Below are 21,571 nucleotides of genomic sequence, written 5' to 3'. Positions count from 1 at the left end.
TAGTAAAGGTAAATTCTCTCTATAGATTTGATGAAGGTGATATTCCTCGTTATAAGTTTGCTAGCCAATGCTTAGATGAGCTCGATAATTTCATTGTTAAACAAGAAAACTTGAATGCTTATGTTAGTAGACAATTGAAACGTAATGCTTATATGATTGAACACTTGAGTGATTATATGTCTAGAGTTAAAGGCGAGCTTAAACTTATTAGTATACATGCTTCTATGGTTAGCACTCAAGTAGAACAAGTGCTTAAAGCTCAGAATGATTTGCTCAATGAATTCAATAATAATAAAAATGATAATGATGTTAGAGTTGTGACTAGAGGGGGTAAAATGACTCAGAAACCTTTGTATCTTGAGGGCCACCCTAAGAGAATTGAGAAAGATTCTCAGAGAACTAATACTAATGCACCTATTACTTCTAAAGAGAAGAAAAAGAAAAATAATAGGACTTTGCATGCTTCTAGTGAACCTGTTGTTGACACACCTGAGAATCCCATTGATATTTCTATTTCTAATGCTAAAACAGAATCTAGTAATGAACATGAAACTAGTGATAATGTTAATGATGATGTTCATGTTGATGCTCAACCTAGCAATAACAATGATGTAGAGATTGAACCTGTTGTTGATCTTGATAACCCACAATCAAAGAATCAATGTTATGATAAGAGAGACTTTGTTGCTAGGAAGCACGGTAAAGAAAGAGAACCATGGGTTCCAAAACCCATGCCTTTTCCTCCTAAACCATCCAAGAAAAAGGATGATGAGGATTTTCAGCGCTTTGATGAAATGATTAGACCTATCTTTTTGCGTATGCGTTTGACTGATATGCTTATAATGAATCCTTATGCTAAGTACATGAAATATATTGTCACAAATAAAAGAAAGATACCGGAAGTTGAAATTTCCACCATGGTTTCTAATTATACTTTTAAGGGTGGAATACCTAAGAAACTAGGAGATCCAGGAGTACCAACTATACCATGCTCCATTAAAATAAACTATGTTAAAACTGATTTATGTGATCTTGGAGCCGGTGTTAGTGTTATGCCTCTCTCTTTATATCGTAGACTTGATTTGAATAAGTTGACACCTACTGAAATACCTGTCAGTATTTGTGAGGATGTGCCTGTTGTGGTTGATATTCGTTATTCTTGATATTCCCGAGGATGATAATATGTCTACTATTCTTGGTAGACCCTTTTTGAATACTGCAGGGGCTATTACTGATTGCAATAAAGGCAATGTCACATTTCATGTAAATGGTAATGAGTATACGGTACGCTTTCCGAGGAAACAACCTCAAGTCCACAGTACCAATTCTATTGGAAAAACTTCAACAATTACTATTGGAGGTTTTGAATTTCCTCTTCCTACTGTCAAGAAGAAATATGTCGGATGTGGGGTTCCGGCAAACCCTTAAGGTTCGAACACTAGGGTGTGCGTGGAGTCTTTTCCTCCCACCGATCTACGCCCTAGCTCGCTTAGATCTCGCGGACGAACTCGACGAACTTGCAACACAGAAAGACACAAGATTTATACTAGTTCGGGCCACCGTTGTGGTGTAATACCATACTCCAATGTGGTGGTGGTGGATTGCCTCTTGGACTGATGATGAACAATACAAGGGGAAGAACGTCCTCCTGAGGTTGAGGTGTTCTTGTGCTTGTCTACTTGTGTGTGGGGGGATGATCTCCTCGTTCCCTTTTGCCTATGGTGGTGGCTAGTCCTATTTATAGTGGCCCTGGTCCTCTTCCCAAACATTGAGCGGGAAGGGAGCCAACAACGACGGGCTAATTTGAAAGGGGACATCTAGTACAAGCCATCCTGACAAAAGTGGTCTTCGCCTGCCAAAGGCTCTGGTGGTGACGCCGTCTTGGGCTCGACGATGACCTCCGTCTTGCCATCCTTCTGGTCTTGGTATTGTTGCACCGATATGGCAACCTTTGCATGATGCCTTGGTACTCCTCGCTTGCGCAGGCCTCCTTAGCACCAAATAGGAAACAAGGACGCTGCGCGCGCTGGCGCCCGCCTGGAGTCGATCGTCATGGCTCACGTCACGAGAGCCTTGTGAGGTTTGCCTTGCCTTGTTATCTCCGCCCCTCGTGAGCCTGCCCGACTAGGCCACTCCATAGGAGGTCTTGTGTTGTCCGCCTCGTGAGGCTTGGCCCCTCGCGAGGGTCTTGTATGCCTTGTTGATGAAGATGGGCCGTACGGCCTGCTGGCTTCGCCATGCCATGGGCCGCAGGCAGGCAAGTCTGGGACCCATGTTCCCAGAACGCCGATAGTAGCTGCCGGGCCAAAGGTGCACTCGGGCTTGGCTTCACACCGAAGCCAAGGGTCAAGTACAGAGCACCGCGGGCCCCCAAAAGCCTGTGGCCTTGGTTGACGGTTGGCGGTTGATTGGACGTGGGCGTCTCCGCTTCCCCACGCTGCCTCGGCAACTACACGACTTGACAAGTCCCTGCGACATGCAAGGAAAACCATCATTACCTGCAATCGTGAGAGGTGCCGGTTGGCCTTCTCTTGCTATAAATGGGGAGTGGGGCTGAGACACCGTTGCCCATCTCTTCCTTGCTCGCTTGCTTCTTCCTCCTTGCTCCACTGCTAACATCAATGGTGCATATCAGAAGGTTCTCCGCCGAAGAAAAGGGGAAGCCCCCCCGAGATGACCCAGAGTGACTTTCGCCGAAGAAAAGGGCAATCCACCGTCGTGATGAAGCGGCAATGCAGGTGGTGACGAGGCCTTGGTGCGAGCGGCCTCCCCCAGGGTATCCGCTACCCCTGCATGCCCAAGCCGAGCACTCAGGAAGGCAGAGCGATGAGCAACGCCGCCGATGCCGTGCCCGGGGTTGCCGCGCCGCAGTGACGTGCGCTGTCGCTCCAGGAATCCATGTCGCGGACTCCTCGCGCAAGCTGGTGCTGTGGGCGCTGATGCCCCCAAGCTCTTGGATCCACTTCCCACCGTTCTTCTCTGACGTGATGCCGCCAAGGGGGCCTCTCGAGCTCTGGTTGCAGCACGCCGACTGCGGTACTCCGGCGACTGGAGTGGAGATCGAAGCGATCCCCATCGGCAAGATCTTCATGACTCGTGGCTGAGGCAAGATCACGCGGGTCTGCCACGTGAGGGGCGCCTTCTCGATCTACCTTGAGTACGATGGCATCTCCATGCTCTTCTTCAAGGTCTTCGATGCCGAGGGCCGTCGCCTGGAGTGCTGCTCCGGAGAGGAGCGCGAGGCTGACGCGCGCTCCACTCGCGACCACTCCAGCAGTAGCAGCCCTTTGGAGTCTAGCAGCTCTCCTGAGCTCACGAGACTCCGGAGACGAGCGACGACAACTACGTGCCCTCGAGCTCTCTCCGCGCTCGGAGTGGTGCCGCCGTGTCCGGCCGTCGCCACCGTTGATCTGGATGGGGTTGGCGCCGGCCTCCCGTGGCCCACTGTAGATGATGGCGTCTACCACAGGGGGGGTGTAGATAGGATCCTCCTTAGTTTTAGCTTTTGTTTCCTGTGAAGAATCATGAAGCGCCCCGTGGGGGCATGTAAGGGTCTGTAATGTCTTTTGTGCTTATCTTCCCTGTTATGAAGATTTGATGAACGCGCGTCCCATTGAGGCTCGGTCCCCTCTTTCTTTCCTCGCGATAGCTTATTTCTCTACGCCGGCAGGTCCCGGTCCCCAGGCGGGCTACAGCCGTCCCTGGTATGCCAGGTCGCGTGCCGTGGTCAAGGCCAGGAGGTGTGTGTCGGATTTCGGGTTCCGGCAGACCCTTGAGGTTCGAACACTGGGGTGCGCGCGGAGATTTCGCCTCCTACCTACCTGCACCCCTCCGCCTTGCTAGGATCTAAACTATGGCAAGAACAACACAAGAGACGCAGGGTTTATACTGGTTCGGGCCACCGTTGTGGTGTAATACCCTACTCCAGTGTGTGGTGAGGTGGATTGCCTCTTGGGCTGATGATGATGAACAATACAAGGAAGAACAGCCTCGCGAGGGTCTGTTCTTGGCTGGGGCGATGAACTGCTGAGAGGAGCCCAGTCACCCTTCTCTCTCTCTATCTGATCTAAACCTCTCTCTCAAGAGCCTCCTTCTCCGAACCCTTCAGCTCTCTATCCCTCTGTGTGTCCGTCCGTGTATCTTGCGGGTGGCTGATCCTATTTATAGAGGCCCTGGTCCTCTTCCCAAATATCAAGTGGGAAGGGAGCCAACAATGGCGGGCTAATTTGAAGGGGGACAGCTAGTACTAGCTACCCTGACAAAAGTAGTCCTCGCCTGCGCAAAGCTCTGGTGATGACGCCGTCTTGGGCTCCATGGTGACCTCCGTCTCGTAGTCCTCCTGTTCTTGGTCTCGTTGCACCGAAATGGCAACCTTTGCCTGATGCCTTGGTACTCCGCGGCTGCGCTTGCCCCCTTTCCACCAAAGAGGAAAGGAGGACACTGCGCGGCTGGCACCCGCCTGGCGCCCTTGGTCGTCATGGCTTGCTTCACAGGCGCCTCGCGAGGTACCCTGCCTTGATCTCTCTGCCTCCTCGTGAGCCAGCCTGACGAGGCCGCGCCTGAGGAAGCTCCGCGTCGTCCGCCCCGCGAGGCTTGGCCCCTCACGAGGGTCTTGGGTTTGTGTTGGTGAAGATGGGCCGCGCTGCCCCCCCCTTTTGAGCCACGCTGCAGGCCGCAGGCAGGCAAGTCTAGGGACCCCCGTTCCCAGAACGCCGACAGTAGCACCCGGGCCCAAGGCGCGCCCAGACATGGTCGTGCAGGGAGGCGGAAGGGCAAGAGCGAAGCGCCACAGGCCCTAACAGCCTGCGGCCTTGGGCGCCGCGTGGCGGCTGATTGGAGATGGGCGGCACTATTCCCCACGCCCTCCTTATTTTGCGCCATGCTAGGCGGACCCGTAGTTGTACACAGCCGTTCCCCTTTTTGGTTGCTCGGGCGCCCTCTGTCCTTCCTCCGCTCGAACTCCGGTTTCTGTTCTCAACTCAATCTTGAACCTTCCCCCGCCCTTCCCATCGCCATGGCTCCGACGAAGAAGGGAGGAGGGAAGAAACCCGTGTCTCCGCCTTGCCCGCCGCCGTTGGCGGCCCCCACCGAGGGTTTGGGCAAGGTCAGCTTGGCCCTGGCCACCATCTTCAACGAATGCGGGAGGACGACGGCCTAGACCGCGTCCCACTTCTCAATCGACAGGATAGCCACTGAGGTCCCGTACTTTGCCGACGCCCTGTGGGCGGGTCTAGTTCCTCCCTTTTCCATTTTTTTCAATGCCGTGCTTTCCCACTATCAGATCCACATGATGCATCTAGGTCCTGAATCCATCACTCTCCTTTCGGTCTTCGCCTTCGTTTGCGAGGCCATGATGGGCATCCTTCCTTCGGTCGCCTTGCTGCGCCACTTCTTCTCGCTGCGCCTTGTTGACCCTACCCAATGCTAGGCGTGCGTGAGCTTCGTTGCTGCGCCTGAGACGGCGGCCTCTGGGATTGACTTCAAGCTCCCTCCGCCCGTGGCTGGGTTCCGCGAGCGGTGGCTGTATGTGGATGCTGGGGTGCCCAGCCCCCTGGTGTCGGAGCCAACTTCGTCTGCTGTCCCCAATACGGGCTGGGGGCAGGATACGCTTGAGAGCCCCCGGCTCGTCTTCGTCTGGCACCGCTTCATGTTCTTGAGGTCGCTTGGCGCGGCAGCACCCAAGGTGGTGAAGGAGTTCCTGCTACGCCGCGTTGCTCCTCTCCAGCGCCACTCCCGCCGGATGTGGGCCTTCAGCGGGCGCGATGATCGTATGAGGCTCCAGGAAGAGGACCTGACGCCTGAAGTGTTGAAGACGACGCTCTTGACCCTGACGGGGGACCCCAACCCTGGCAGTATCAAGCAGGGAGGGGCCTTGTTGTACCTCTGCCAGAGCGGGGGCGATTTTGTGAGGCAGATGCCTATCTTCGATGAGTGGGGGCCGCGCCCCGCCGGCCTTCAGGGGCCTCGCGAGAACCCCGTGATGGTGACTGTCCTTCCAGTCGGCCAAGGCGACTCCTCCTCATGTGGCGGAGCAGGGAGGCACGAGGCGCCAGAGGCCGAGGGGCTCCAGGCGGGGTGACAGCGCCGGGTGAGGCTCGTGAGGAAGCAGTTATCGGGGCCCGTGCCGCCAAGGCTGAGGGTGACAAGTAGCTGCCCTCTGCGCCTTTGAGTGAGGCCACCGAGGCTCCAGCGGCTTCTCTTGGCGAGGCGATTGGCGGCGCACACCAGGCAGGCGCCCCTGACGCGGATCGCCTTGACGCTCCATCTTCGCCGCAGGTTGATCCCTGCGCCCGACTCTTAGGCCGCTTCCGCGTGGACTTTCAGGCCCTCCGGAAGGGAAGGGAGGCCCTGGGCGACGATTACCCTTGTCACCTGCTGAAGCGTAGGAAGTACTTCGCCACTGATGAGTAAGCCTTCTCCTTTCCCAGCTTCCAATCCTTCTGTTGCTCTTACTGACTCTTGCTCCGCAGGCCCCTTCCAGTCGAGCTTGCGGAGACGGCTGAGGAGCCGTCCCTCTTGGCTTCGCCCCCTCCACCATCCTCAAGCGCTCCAAGCAGTGGAGCCCTTGTGGTGAAGGCGACTGACGAGGCGAACCGTCCCGAGGCATATCTGGCCCCGCGCACCTCGCGATCCTTCGCGAGCCTTCTCGTGGCATAGCCAGCCTGTCGTGGGCTTCTCGTCTGGTCGTGGACTGCGATCGGCTGAGGCGATCGGCTGAGGGGGAGTGTTGGCTCGCGGCCCCCGGCGCTTGCTTGGGGCGGATGATGGTGTGGAGGACGTGCTCGTGCGTGCTCGGGAGCGTCGCGCTCTCTGCCATGGATTCCTTTGAAGGGCGGCTGACGCGGTAAGCCTGCTTGGAGAGGAGCTTGCCGATGAAGACGCGCGCCTTGAGGCCGAGGGCCTGCGCCTGGCTGCAGAGAGGCGCGAGCTGGAGGGCGACATCGCCCTTGCGCGCCGTCAGCGCGATCTTGACGATGCAGAGGCCAAGGCGTCGCTGGTGGCCTCTCGGGAGGCCCGATCTTGGGCCGCTGAGGAGGCTCGGGAAGCTGACTGGCGGCAAACGGCGGCGGAGGAGCGGGCTTGGTAGCTCCTGGCCTGGTTCCACTCACTGGAGGAGCAGGTGGAGCTGCGCGAGGCAGCTCTCGCGTCGATGTAGGTGGCCTCTGGCGACTCAGCAGAGCTCCAGAAGCGTGAGGAGGCGCTGACGCTGGAAGCCGCCGAACGCACCCGTGAGTACGAGCGTCTGGAGACGAGGGAGCGCTTGGTGACACAGGCGGAGGATGATGTTGCCGCACGGGAAGCCCGCGTCCTGGAGGAGGTCGGACGTCGAGTGGCGATGGCGCGTTTGAACCTCGAGCACGAGCTCGATGAGAAGCTGGGGTTGATCCGGGTCGAAGCAGAAGGCAAAACTGCTGCCTTGAGGGCCAAGCTGGAGGAGGCGACGCTTTTCGGGCCGCTCTTGAGGTGGCGCAAGGTGAGTTAACCACTTCCCAGGCCGAGGTGCTCCTTCTCCGCCAGCGGGTGGAGGAGGCCGAGGTCGTCGCGGGCCAGAACATGCATATCCCCGTTGAGGTAACTTAGTGTTATTCGAAAATTCTCCGGTTTCATGTTATTCGAAAAGAGTTTGTTAACAAGATTTGATCAACCTAGTTAGTTGATTCCTTTTGATGAGCATGAGACGGATGAAGTTAGAAAGCACAACTCTACGTATCCTCCTTTTTACTTTCTGTTATTTAGATTAAATAAAGCAAATATAATATTTTTTGTCTGTTTTCTGAATTATCCTTGCAATAAAAAATACCCCGAAAGTAAAAGTTCTCCAAATGTCCTGAAAATTTAATATGATATTTCTATAATATTTAAGAATTATTGGCACTGAGAACACACCTGGGGGCCTCACCACCAGGCCATGAGGGTCCATGGCGCGCCCACCCCCCTGGGGCGCACCCCCTGCCTCGTGGACCCCACGTGGGCCCCCTCCACTTATTCTTGCACCCACACACTTTGTCTTCCTCCAGAAAAAAAAAATCCCCCACCAGCTCAAACCCGAGTTCTAGCTCATCTTGCTGCCATTTTCGATCTCCTTGCTCAAAGCTCCATTCACAAAACTGCTTTGGGGCATTGTTCTTCGGTATGTGTCTCCTCCAATGGTCCAATTAGTTTTTGTTCTAGTGCTCTATTTATTGCAATTTTTGTTGCTTAGGTGACCCTGTTCTTGAGCTTGCATGTCAAATTTATGTGGTCAAAAGTAGTTTTAATGCATGACATGGCCTCTAGGCACTTGTAGGAGTAGTTGCTACCAAGTTTGTTGAGTTTGGTTCACTTTCATTTTGAGTCACTAAAAATTTCAGCAATTTTTCAGAGGAAAAAAATGTTTTGGAAAATGTTCCAAGGTAGTTCCTCAAGGAAGCAAGGACCGAGGCTCGTGATACATGAGCCGGACGATGAACCACCAAGGGAAGCTCAAGTGCGGCCTTGTGAATGGCCGTCAAAGGAGTTTATAGTCCAGGCAGCCATCAAGGATGAATTTGACTCATATGTGTGTAATGCTAATTTTGAGAGCTTTCTGTCAGATAAGTGCGGGCAATACCACTATTTACATCCTCGCGCAATTCTCACACTGTTTTATTTGATCTTTATGATAAATCATATACCATGGACCTAGAAGATTTTAATATTGCTTGTAAACTCCCCTAGGGGGGCAATGTTAGTGAACCTTGCAAATCTGAATATAAAGACTTTCTTGCTAGTATTACTGTGGGGGAATCTAGGGAAATCACACAATCTACCATAGGGAGCATTCATTTCCCTTCCATACATTATTTTGCTCTCCTCATTGGTAGATGCATTAACGGTAAAGATGAGGCTTGTCACATGTGCGTTCCAGATCTTAGTGTCCTCAAGAGTGCGGTATTAGGTGATAAACAACATAATTTGGGGGCCATTGTTGCACGACGTTTGCATCACAACAGTATAAATGGAGATTTGTTTGGTGGAATTTATGCAACTCATGTAGCTAATTATCTTAATATACCCATACATGGAAACGATATAGAGTTACCTCCTGCTTACCTAGATTATAATGCCATGGCTCGCCATCAGTTTGTTGAGAGGAATGAACAATTCGTCCAGTACCGACTAATCTTTGACCGACGACGCACCGTCCATGTTGCCCTTCCTGCTCCTACTTTCTTTGACTTTCAGGTTAAAAGGAGATGTGTTATAACCAGGGAGGAGGCGAATGAGTACGAGAGGAGGACGGAGGCAGCTCGCCTCCAAGCTGCAACTCGTCAGGCAGTAGCTGCTGCATCTCAGTACGACCCCAGCTACAACTTTGGATATCCACCAGGCCAGCCATGGCCATAGACCAACTTAGGCCAAAAGCCTAAGCTTTGGGGAGAACACATTTCTCACCGACATTACATTCATGTTCACACACTCATTCCAATTGTCGGTGCTCATACTTTTTCATTGTACTATCCATGCTAGTTTATTTTCTTTTTAAGTCTTCTTCTTGTGTGTTTGAAAAACCTTAAGAAAAACCAAAAAATTAGGTGTAGCTTTTAGCTAGTTTACTTTCCATGCCTATAGTAGTAGTAATTAAAAGAAAACCCAAAAATATTTCTCGTTCTTCTTTTGCTTGTAGGGAGCTTTCCCGTGTAAATAGTTTTGTTTCTTTTCTTTTCTTTGGGGTTCGAGAGGAGAAGACCATGATGAAAATGTTGAGTGGATATCATATGCATTATTGTTGATCTAACAAAGAGCTCATATTACCTTGTCTTCTCCCTTGTATTGAATGCTTGCAGATTCCAGCTTAGTCCAACGGACGTGCACTATTATTATTATCTACATCATTCGGTTGTGCAAGTGAAAGGCAATAATGACGCTATATGATGGACTAATTGAGATGAGAAAAGCTGGTATGAACTCGACCTATCTTGTTTTCGTAAATATGATTAGTTCATCGTTCCTGATTCAGCCTATTATGAATGAAACATGTTTGCAACGACAATTAGAGATTATAGTTGCTCATGCCATGCTTAATTATCTAGGAGTTTATAATGGTTTACCTTGTGTGCCAACATGCTATTAAAATGGTTGTGATGTGGTATGATAGGGTGGTATCCTCCTTTGAATGATTCGAGTGGCTTGACTTGGCACATGTTCACGCATGTAGTTGAAAAAAATCAACATAGCCTCCATGATATTTATGTTCATGGCGAATTATATCCTACTCATGCTTGCACTCAGTGTTGATTAATTTTAATGCATGTTCATGACTGTTGTCACTCTCCAGTTGGTCGCTTCCCAGTCTTTTTCTTGCCTTCACGTGTACTAAGCGGGAATATTGCTTGTGCATCCACTTCCATAAGCCCCAAAAGTTATTCCATATGAGTCCACCATACCTTCCTATATGCGGTATCTACCTGTCATTCCAAGTAAATTTGTACGTGCGAAACTCTAAACCTTCAAATGAAATTCTGTTTTGTATGCTCGAATAGCTCATGTATCAACTAGGGCTGTCTATATCTTCCATGCTAGGTGGGTTATTCTCATGAGGAGTGGACTCCGCTCCTCATTCATGAGAAAATGGCTGGTAACCGGGATGCCCAGTCCCATGCTTAAATTAAAATAATTCTAAACAAAACTCCCCCAGGATTATTGTTAGTTGGAGGCACCTGTTGTTTCGGACAAGCCATGGATTGATGTGTGTTGGTGGTGGGGGAGTATAAACTTTACCATTCTGTTTGGGAACACCCTATAATGTGTGAAGCATGGAAGATATCGAGATCTCTTGGTTCTTATGTGGATAATGAAAGTATACCACTCAAAATATTATTTATCTCTGTTTCAAAAATCGAGCTCTGGCACCTCTACAAATCCCTTCTCCCCTCTGCGAAGGGCCTATCTATTTACTTTTATGTTGAGTCATTATCCTCTTATTAAAAATCACCAGTTGGAGAGCACCACTGTCATGTGCATGCATTACTATTAGTTTACATTGAGTATGACTCTGACTGGATCTCTTTTACCATGAATTACAATGTTTAGTTAGTCCTGGAACTTCAAAGGTGCTCTGCATTTATGTTTTGCGGTCTAAGAAAGGGCTAGCGAGATACCATCTTGTTATATCATATTATGATTGTTTTGAGAAAGTGTTGTCATCCGAGATTTACTATTATTGCTTGCTAGTTTATTATGCCATTGATATGAGTAAACATGAGACCTAGATGTTATTGTGAATATGGTTAGTTCATAATCTTTGCTGAAAACTTGAATGCTGGCTTTTCATATTTACAACAACAAGATCAAATAGAGTTTGTAAAAGTTTTTCTTTATCACTTTCAGTCTGTCAACTGAATTGCTTGAGGACAAGAAAATGTTTAAGCTTGGGGGAGTTGATACGTCTCCATCGTATCTACTTTTCCAAACAGTTTTGACCTTGTTTTGGACTCTAACTTGCATGATTTGAATGGAACTAATCCGGACTGACACTGTTTTCAGCAGAATTGCCATGGTGTTATTTTTGTGCAGAAATTAAAGTTGTCAGAATGACCTGAAACTTGATGGACAATATTTTTGGAATTTATAAAAAATACTGATGTAAGACTCAACACCAAGTGCCCACACCCTGTCCATGAGGGTGGGGGGTGCGCCCCCTCTCGTGGGCTCCCCGAGACTCCACCGACCTCAACTCCAACTCTATATATTCATGTTTCGGGAGAAAGAATCAGAGAGAATGATTCATCGCGTTTTAAGATACAGAGCCACCGCCAAGCCCTAATCTCTCTTGGGAGGGCTGATCTGGAGTCCGTTGAGGGCTCTGGAGAGGGGAATCCATTGCCATCGTCATCATCAACCTTCCTCCATCACCAATTTCATGATGCTCACCACCGTCCGTGAGTAATTCCATCATTGGCTTGCTGGACGGTGATGGGTTGGATGAGATTTATCATGTAATCGAGTTAGTTTTGTTAGCGTTTGATCCCTAGTATCCATTATGTTTTGAGATTGATGTTGCTATGACTTTGCTATGCTTAATGCTTGTCACTAGGGCCTGAGTGCCATGATTTCAGATCTGAGCCTATTATGTTTTCATGAATATATGTGAGTTCTTGATCCTATCTTGCAAGTCAATAGTCACCTACTATGTGTTATGATCCAGTAACCCCGAAGTGACAATAATCGGGACCACTCCCGGTGATGACTATAGTTTGAGGAGTTCATGTATTCACTAAGTGTTAATGCTTTGCTCCGGTACTCTATTAAAAGGAGGCCTTAATACCCCTTAGTTTCGAATAGGGCCCCGTTACCACGGGAGGGTAGGACAAAAGATGTCATTCAAGTTCTTTTCCATAAGCACATATGACTATATTCGGAATACATACCTACATTACATTGATGAACTCGAGCTAGTTCTGTGCCACCCTATGTTATAACTGTTGTATGAGGAATCGCATTTGACATAATTATCCATGACTGATCCAATGCCTACGAGCTTTTCACATATTGATATTTGCTTAGTTACTTTTCCGTTGCCACTTTTACAATCACTACAAAACCAATACTGTTACTTTCTCCACCGTTACCGCTACTTCCATATTACTTTGTTACTAAATACTTTGCTGCAGATATTAAGTCTTTTAGGTGCGGTTGAATTGACAACTCAACTGTTAATACTTGAGAATATTCTTTGGCTCCCCTTGTGTCGAATCAATAAATTTGGGTTTAATACTCTACCCTCAAAAACTGTTGCGATCCCCTATACTTGTGGGTTATCAAGCGGCGCCCGGGGGCTCAGGGCCTTCACCCCCGCCTTGCGGCGGGTGCAATGGCCGCAGAAGTTCAAGCCAGAGATGCCTCTTCGCTACGACGTCCTGGCAGATCCGTCGGCCTTCTTGCTGGCATACGAGGAGGCCATCCTGGAAGCTAGAGGTGACGACAAGGTCATGGCCAACTGGTTCCCCATGGCCCTCACTGGCGCGCCACGCGCTTGGCTGCTGAACCTCTCAGGATCCTCTGTGGCTTATTGGGAGGAGCTAAGGGCCTTTTCATTGCACGCTTCGCGGCACCAGCGCCTGTCGCCGTCACGGCCCTCCTTGGCGGCTTGTAACTGCCAACCTCGGACCACCACACCAAGCAGTTCTTCTGCCAGATCGGCGCTGCCTCTATGCAGCGAGGAGCCCCTCCAGGATGGGTGGCGCCCAAGCCGACCTCACCTTCGACTCAGCAGATCACCCCGCTACCACTACTGGCTCGGGTACGCTCCCAATTCTCTGCACGCCCACCATCTGCAATGTCGCCATGAACAAGACTCTCATCGACAACGGAGCAGGCCTCAGCGTGCTCTCGTGGAAGCTTTTGGCTTGCTTCACGTGCCATATGGTTGGTCCGCCCCACCAAGCCTTTCTCTGGAGTCGGCAGTGGGTTCATTAGCCCCGTGGGGCAAATACGCCTCCCGGCCACCTTCGGTACCCTGGACAACTACCACACCGAGCTGATTGACTTTGACATCGCCCGCATGGGCCTCCCGTACAACGCCATCCTTGGGTACCCTGCCTTAGCCCAGTTCATGGCAGCGACCCATCTGGCCTACAACCTCATGAAGATGCCAGGCAGCAGCGGCGTCCTCACCGTGCCCGGAGACAACAAGGAAGCTCTAGCGGCTCTCAAGCTTACCTTCAAGGCTGCAGCGGTAGTGCGCCCGGCCGGCGAAGTCACCCCAGGGGCTAAGGAGACCGCGCCAGTGAAGAAGCAGTTGTTCACTCAAGACCGAGCCGGAATGAAGCAAGTCCTGGTCGAGGAAGAGGGGTCCTCGGGAGCCACCTTCACCATAGGCGCCAAGCTCGACCCAGGCCAAGAGGAGGCATTGGTAAAAATTTTGCACGCGAACAAGGAGGTATTCGCCTGGGAACCCAAGCAGCTGGTAGGGGTCCCAAGGGGGGGGGGTAATCAAGCATCACTTAAGGGTGTGCCCCAGTGTGCACCCTGTGAAGCAGCAGGCGCGGCGATAGTCCATGGAGAAGCAGTCCTTCATCGTCCAGGAAACTCGCAAGCTGGAGGCGGCAGGTGTCATTCGCGAGGTTTGGAGTGGCTGGTGAACCCCGTCGTCGTGCCAAAGAAAGGCAGGAAGGAATGCATGTGTGTCGACTTCACCAACCTCAACAAGGCCTGTCCCCAAGACCCGTTCCTGCTTGCGCTCATCGACCAGATCGTCGACTCCACCGCCGAGTGCGACCTGCTGTGTTTCCTAGACACGTTCTCGGCTACCACCAGATCAAGATGGCAGTGGAGGATGTGGAGAAGACCGCCTTCTTGACCCCGTGCGGGGTGTAGTACTACACCTGCATGCCATTCGGACTGCGCAACACTGGTGCGACCTTCCAGTAGTTGATGCACATCGCCCTGGGTCAGCAGCTCGGGAGAAACGTTGAAGCCTACGTTAACGACATCATGTTAAAATCTCGGGAGGCGAGAACCCTGATTTAGGACTTGGAGGAGACCTTCGCTCTCCTATGCCAAGTGGATCTACGGCTCAACCCGTAGAAGTGCGTGTTCGGTGTCCCCTCCGGCAAGCTACTGGGTTTCTTCATGTCTCGCAGGGGGGTCGAGGCTAACCTCGAGAAGGTCAAGGCAATAGAAGACATGAGCCCACCGCAAACTCTCAAGGAAATGCAGAAGCTTGCAGGCTGCGTGACCTCGCTAGGGCGCTTCATCTCCAAGCCGGGGGAGTGCGCCCTGCCATTCTTCAAGCTGATGAAGAAGAAGGGCCAGTTCGAATGGACCTCATAGGTAGATCTAGCGTTTCAAGACGTCAAGAGATACCTAACCAGCCCACCGGTGATGGTGGCACCTCGCCCCCTCGAGCCTCTGGTGCTCTATCTGGCCGCTACGCCTCACTCCGCCAGCGTGGCGTTGGTGGCAGTTTGGGAGGAGCGCTCAGCCAAGAACCCGCAGCGCAATGCTGCGCCCTCAGTTGGAATGGTGCGGTCACAAGACGGTTCCGCTAAGGCCAAGATGATGCCCACAGATGATCACGCCCCACAAGATGGCGTTCAAGGGCCGGCAGAGGCCCCGAAGGGTGACCAAGCTCTGGAGGACACCCCACCTCCGAGGGTGTCACAACCTCCAGCAGCTGCGGACTCCATCGATGCTCATGCCTTCGTCGAGCACCCGGTGTACTTCGTCAGCAAGGTACTATGGGACACAAGGGTGCGGTACCCCATGCCCAGAAACTTCTGCTCACACTCCTGGTGGCCTCATGCAAGCTGCGTCATTACTTTCAAGGCCACCCAATTAAGGTCGTCTCAGCCTACCCACTAGAGAGGGTGCTCCGGAGCCCCAATGTTGTGGGAAGGGGCGCTGAATGGAACATCGAACTTCAGGCATTTCACTCGAGTTCAACACAACTAGGGTCATCAAGGGAGCCGCCCTAGCCGACTTCGTAGCCGAATGAACCGACACCCCGGAACCTGAAGTTGGCAAGAGCCTATCTCTCTCCCCAGGAAGTGAAGCACCAGATGGTTGGGTCATGTACTTCAATGGCGCCTTCGCACGCCAAGGCGCGGGGGCTAGCGCTATGCTCATCTTGCCCAGCCAAGACAAGCTATACTACACCATGCAGCCCTGCTTCTAGCAGGGTGAGAAGGTCTCCAACAACATTGCGGAATACGAGGGGTTGATTGCTGGCCTCAAGGCAGCGGCGGCCTTGGGGGTGAAGCCTCTCACCATCAAGCGAGATTCCTAGCTCCTCGTCAACTTCTCTAACAAGGTGTACGAACCAAGGGACGAGCATGTGGAGGCCTACCTCTCGGAGGTGCACAAGATGGAGAACCAATTCTTAGGCCTAGAGCTACAACATGTGCCACGCGGCACCAGCAAGGAGGCCGACGAGATCGCCAAGAGGGCGTCAAGACATCTACCCCAAGAACCTGGTGTTTTCGAAGAACGACTCTCCAAGCCTTCGGTGACCCCCGCGGCCGCGGAGACTACATCACCTCAAGGGGAGCTCCCCCAACCACCAGCCTCGGGAGCCCCCACTTGCAGTCCGACCTCAGGAGCACATCTGCTCCTAGCGCTCGAGCCTCGGGATGGATGCTGGACCGAGGAATTCAATGCATACCTGATACGAGGAACACTACCGGAGAAAGAGGAGGACACGGAGCGCGTGGCCCGGCAGGCTGGTGAGTTATACAGAAAGTGATCAAATGATGTTTCTTTGCGATGCATCTCCATGGAGCAGAGGAACGAGCTGCTAGCTGACATACACGGCGGAGACTACAGGCACCACTCGTCGTCACGCACCCTGGTCGGCAAGGTGTTCCGCAGCGGGTTCTACTGGCCCACGACACACAACGACGCGACCGAGTTGGTGAGGTCCCGTGAGGCCTGCCAATTCCATGCCAAGCAAATCCACCAGCCTGCCAAGGGCCTCCAGACTATCCCACTTTCGTGACCATTCGCAGTCTGGGGGCTGGATATCCTTGGTCTGTTCTCGCGAGTGCCTGGGGGCTACCACTACCTCTACGTCGCCATCGACAAGTTCACCAAATGGGCAGAGGTGGAAGCCGTCCGCACCATCCCAGCCAGGTCAGCAGTTAAGTTCATCAAGGGCCTCATGAGCCGGTTCGGGGTCCCTAACCACATCATCACCGACAATGGCTCGCGTTTCACTAGCAATCTCTTCAAGAGCTATTGTGCTAACCTTGGAATGCAGATTTGCTATGCTTCGGTGGCACACCCCAGGAGCAATGGCCATGCTGAGCGCGCCAACACCAAGGTCTTGAGAGGCCTCAAGATCCAGACCTTCAAGAAGAAGCTCGAAGCCTACGGCAGGGACTAGCACGACGAGCTCCAGTCTGTGTTGTGGTCCATCCGCACCACCGCCACCAAGCCAACAGGCAAGACCCTGTTCTTCCGCATCTACGGAGCATAAGTGGTTCTCCCTCACGAGGTCAGGCATCGCTCCGCGCGGGTCCTGGCGTTTGATGAGTCGCAACAGGACACCATGCGGGGGATGAACCTTGTCCAGGGGGAGGAACGCCACCATGAAGCCTCACTCTGAGCGGCAAGATACCAGTAGGCATTGCGACGGTACCACTGTCGTAGCGTCCGCTCCAGGACGCTTGAGGTGGGAAATCTCGTCCTGAGGCGGGTGCTCTCCAGGGAAGGGCTGCATAAGCTCTCACCCACGTGGGAGGTCCCGTTTAGGATTGCCCACGTCTCCAGGCCTGGCACCACGCGCCTACAGACGCAGGACGGGATCCCCATCTAGAACGCCTGGAACATCCAGCACCTTCGGAAGTTCTACCCATGAAGCAAGGCACAGTGCCTGTGAAGGTCTCCGCTCGTGACACTCTCACGTAATAATGAGTGAGGCTGTACACGACCCGGAGTGTCCGGAGTGTTGCCCTCGGGCCTCGGGGGCTCCCTCCCACGTCCTAGTGGCAGCACTTAGCTCCGCGCTGGTGCCGGACGCGGCTGTTCATTTGTTTTCTGTAGTTGGCTTGCCCCTTTTCCTTTAATGAAATTTGGAGTTCTGGCATTTCTCGATGGTTTTGTTGAACCCCCTCTTCTTTCTCATTCTTCCCCCGAATCTTTGTTTTTCTCCAAGGAGGGCTGCAGTTGCCCGACGTCTCCCTCACATGCCTCGCGAGGGGGGCTGGACAGGTTGTATGCGCGTGCGCATTCCCCTGGTATCCGCGAGGCGTTCTCGTCTGAGCTTGTGATCGGTGCATCCCCTTTTAGTTCGTGCCCCACGGTTACCGCGACACTATGCGTTCGGCCATAACCAACCCATACCTAAGGCCTCACACAAGAAGGGTTAAGGATTTTTGAACGATTTTTTGCAGCTTCGCGATGTCGCCCGAATAAACAGCGGGGAAGCCCCACCAGGTGCCCAGAGACGCGCGCCCTCATGAGGTCAAAGCAACCCTAGATACATCGAGCTAAGTTACCCCTCTACGCCCGTATAGGGCATATATCTCACAACACAACCTGGAGGCATTAAACACACCACAAAAGCAACGTAAGCATCATGGTTCATTACACGCCCCCGTAGGGCTCCATACTCATTTCTCTCATTGCAGGATGAAAAGGAAGGAGAGGACAAGCAAAAGCGGCTACTATGACGTGGCAACTCATGAAGATCGGCCCCCGAATTCAGACGGAGCCCTCCTCGCGCTTCACCGGGGCGCGACGACAGGACGACCCGCCACCATCCTCGAAGTGTTCCCGACGGCGTGGTGGCTGGTCGTAGCCGCTGCTGCTAGAGCTCTCGCCGGAGGAGGAGCTGCCGTAGCTGGACGAACCGCGGCCGCCACCGACGGCGAGTTCACCCTTGTGCTCGTCACGGCCATCGCCAAGGCCGAGCGCCTCGCTATGTTCGTCGTCTTCAGGGTAGCATCCAGCGCAGCGGCCATTTTCCCGGAACACCCTCACGAAGAGGGTCGCTGCGCCGTCGAACTTGAAGTGGAGGCTGCACCGCCTGCCCAGGCCATGTGCGCGGGCGAACGTCTGCCAGCCGTGGGCCAGGGCTACGTCACCCACAACAGAGATCTCCACCGCGACCCATGAAGCCTTGCTATAGCAGCCGTCGGCCTATAGCAAGAGGCTGTCGGGACCTGGGGCCGGGAGTTCGCTGGCGAAGGAGCGCGGAAGTTGAAGCCAAGTGCCGAGAGGGTTCTCCAACCACACGACCAACTCCGGCAGGACCTCCGCCGAGTGGAAGCACGACCAAGGAGGTCGAGCGACCATGGCGCGCCTCCCCTCATTGATGGCGCTGCCCCGACCTAGGCGGCTCCCACCGCACGAAGAAGCACCGTCGCGGCCGCCAAGGACGGCACTGGACCCTAGGGGAGTTCGCCCACACCCACGAGGGACCACAGCGGGGGTTGCGGCATGCTTGCGCGGGCGATCGCGCCCCCTCTTAGGTGGTGGCGAGCCATGCCCCTCCTGGCGAGCTTTCCCCTTCTCAGCGGCCGAGAACCTCTTCACTGGTGCCATGGGTGTCGCGGCAAAGAAGAAGAAGCAGGCGGAATGGAGGAAGAGATGAGCAACGGGGACCCTGCTCCTCCCCTCATTTATAGCCAAGGGGAGGCCAACCGCCAGCCTCCACGATCTAAGGTAATGATGACCTTTTTCTGCATGTAACAGGGACTCATCAAGTCGGGCAGTTGCCGAGGCAGCATGGGGAAGCGGAGATGCCCACGTCCTATCAATCACCATGCGTCAATCAAGGCCATAAGCTGTTGGGGCCCGCGGAGCTCCGCACTTGACCCTTGGCTATGCCTCGAAGCCAAGTCCGAGCGCGCCTTCGGCCCGGGGGCTACTGTCGGTGTTCTGGGAACGGGGGTCCCCGGACTTGCCTGCCTGCGTCCCACGGCGTGGCTCTACTAACGACCTGGTATGGACCATCTTCATCAGCAAACGCTCAAGAACCTCATGAGGCGGATGACACAAGACCTCCTCAGGGGCAGCCTCACTAGGCTAGCTCGCAAGGAGCGGAGATATCAAGGCGAGGGGCACCTCACGAGGTTCTCGTGACGTGAACCGTGATGACCAAGGCCAGGCAGGCGCCAACGGGAACAGAGTACTAGTTGCCTCTTTGGTGCTAAAGAGGCAAGTGCAGGCGAGGAGTCCGAAGGCATCAGGCAAAGGTTTCCATATTGGTGCAACGAGACCAAGACCAGCAAATAGAAGCCAATAAATATATTTTTATTTCAAATTTAATTTCCAATATTTCCCCTCTATTTTTGAAGAAGTCATTTTATCTTCTCTCTTTATTTTATTTTTGAAATTATGGAAATAAATTTTGGTGAAACCAAATTTGATCCAAATTCCCAACTTTTAAATTTTCAAAATGGTTTTAGGGAAAATTTCCAACTCTCTCTTTTGGTCCTTAACCTCGCGAGGGGCTAAGCCTCGCGAGGCGGACGACACAAGACCTCCTCAGGGGCAGCCTCACTAGGCTAGCTCGCAAGGAGCGGAGAGATCAAGGCAAGGGGCACCTCACAAGGTTCTCGTGACATGAGCCGTGATGACCTAGGCCAGGCAGGCACCAACGGGCACAGAGTACCAGTTGCCTCTTTGGTGCTAAAGAGGCAGGTGCAGGCGAGGAGTCCGGAGGCATCAGGCAAAGGATTCCATATTGGTGCAACGAGACCAAGACTAGCAAATAGAAGCCAATAAATATATTTTGATTTCAAATTTAATTTCCAATATTTCATCTCTATTTTTGAAGAAGTCATTTTATCTTCTCTCTTTATTTTATTTTTGAAATAATGGAAATAAATTTTGGTGAAACCAAATTTGATCCAAATTCCCAACTTTTAAATTTTCAAAATGGTTTTAGGGAAAATTTCCAACTCTCTCTTTTGGTCCTTAAGTTGCTCAAAGTCCCTTGGATCTGATTCAAATGAAAGTCCACGGGGCAAAAATGCATAAATCATGGATGCATGTGAATGATCTAATTGTTAACATCCAAATTGAAAATTGGGATGTTACATACCTACCTCCCTTAAGATGAATATCTTCCTCGAGATTCAGGTTGGCTAGCAATAGGTTAGGGTTGGGTACTCGAAAAAAATCCATGTATAATATCCTGCTTGAACCATGCTTGATACCCGTACTCCCTTGATATGAATGAAAATTATGCACCAATACCGAAGAATGATCGTAATACTAGGAATTTTACCAAAGACTTGGGTGTTGTACGGTCTTCCCACTCTGGTGTGGTTCACATGGCCTCTGTTGAAGGGGTTGGGCTTCTTCTCTCTAGATTTTCTATTCTCATTCCTTGGCTCCGGACAATCTCTGGCGAAATGTCCTAGCTCCTGGCAATTGAAGGATCTTATCTGACTCATGTCCTTCATGAGTGTCGAATGGTTGGATGACTGACTGGTGTTCCCTCCATTGTTGTTATGTCCATTCCCATCCTGAGGATGGCCGGTGTTGTTATGGTGGTTGTGACCATTATGCTTGTCCCTTACAGAATTATCGTATCCAGAGGAAGCTGATGAAGTACGAGGCTTCTGTTTAGCTCCGGAATTGTACTTGTCATGTCCTTGCTCCCTCTTGCGGTTCTCCATCTGTTGCTGCTTTCCCTCCAGAATGAGGGCCTTGTCTACCAGCTCGCGATGTAGGCGATGCCATAACCTCCCTGGGGGCGGCCTCCACAGGCTGGCTCCTGAGGAGCAGAGATATAAATGCAAGGTGCACCTCGCAAGGTTCATATGACGTGATCCATGATGACCAAGGCCAGGCGGGCGCCAGCGGGCACAGTGTACCAGTTTCCTCTTTGATGCTAAGGAGGCAAGCGCTGGCGCGGAGTCCCGAGGCGTCAAGCAAAGGTTTCCATTTTAGTGCAACAAGACCAAGACCGCCAGGATGACAGGACGGAGGTCATCGCAGAGCCCATCGCAGCGTCACGGCCAGGAACTTTTGCAGGCAAAGACTACTTTTGTCAGGATAGCATGTACTAGTTGGTCCCCTTCAAATTTGGCCGTCTTGGTATCCCTTCCCACCTTACGTTTGGGAAGAGGACCAAGGCCACTATAAATAGGACTTAGCC

This window comes from Triticum aestivum, chromosome 3A (assembly GCF_018294505.1).
Source record: "Triticum aestivum cultivar Chinese Spring chromosome 3A, IWGSC CS RefSeq v2.1, whole genome shotgun sequence".
Taxonomy (NCBI): domain Eukaryota; kingdom Viridiplantae; phylum Streptophyta; class Magnoliopsida; order Poales; family Poaceae; genus Triticum; species Triticum aestivum.
This window is presented reverse-complemented; position numbering follows the sequence as displayed.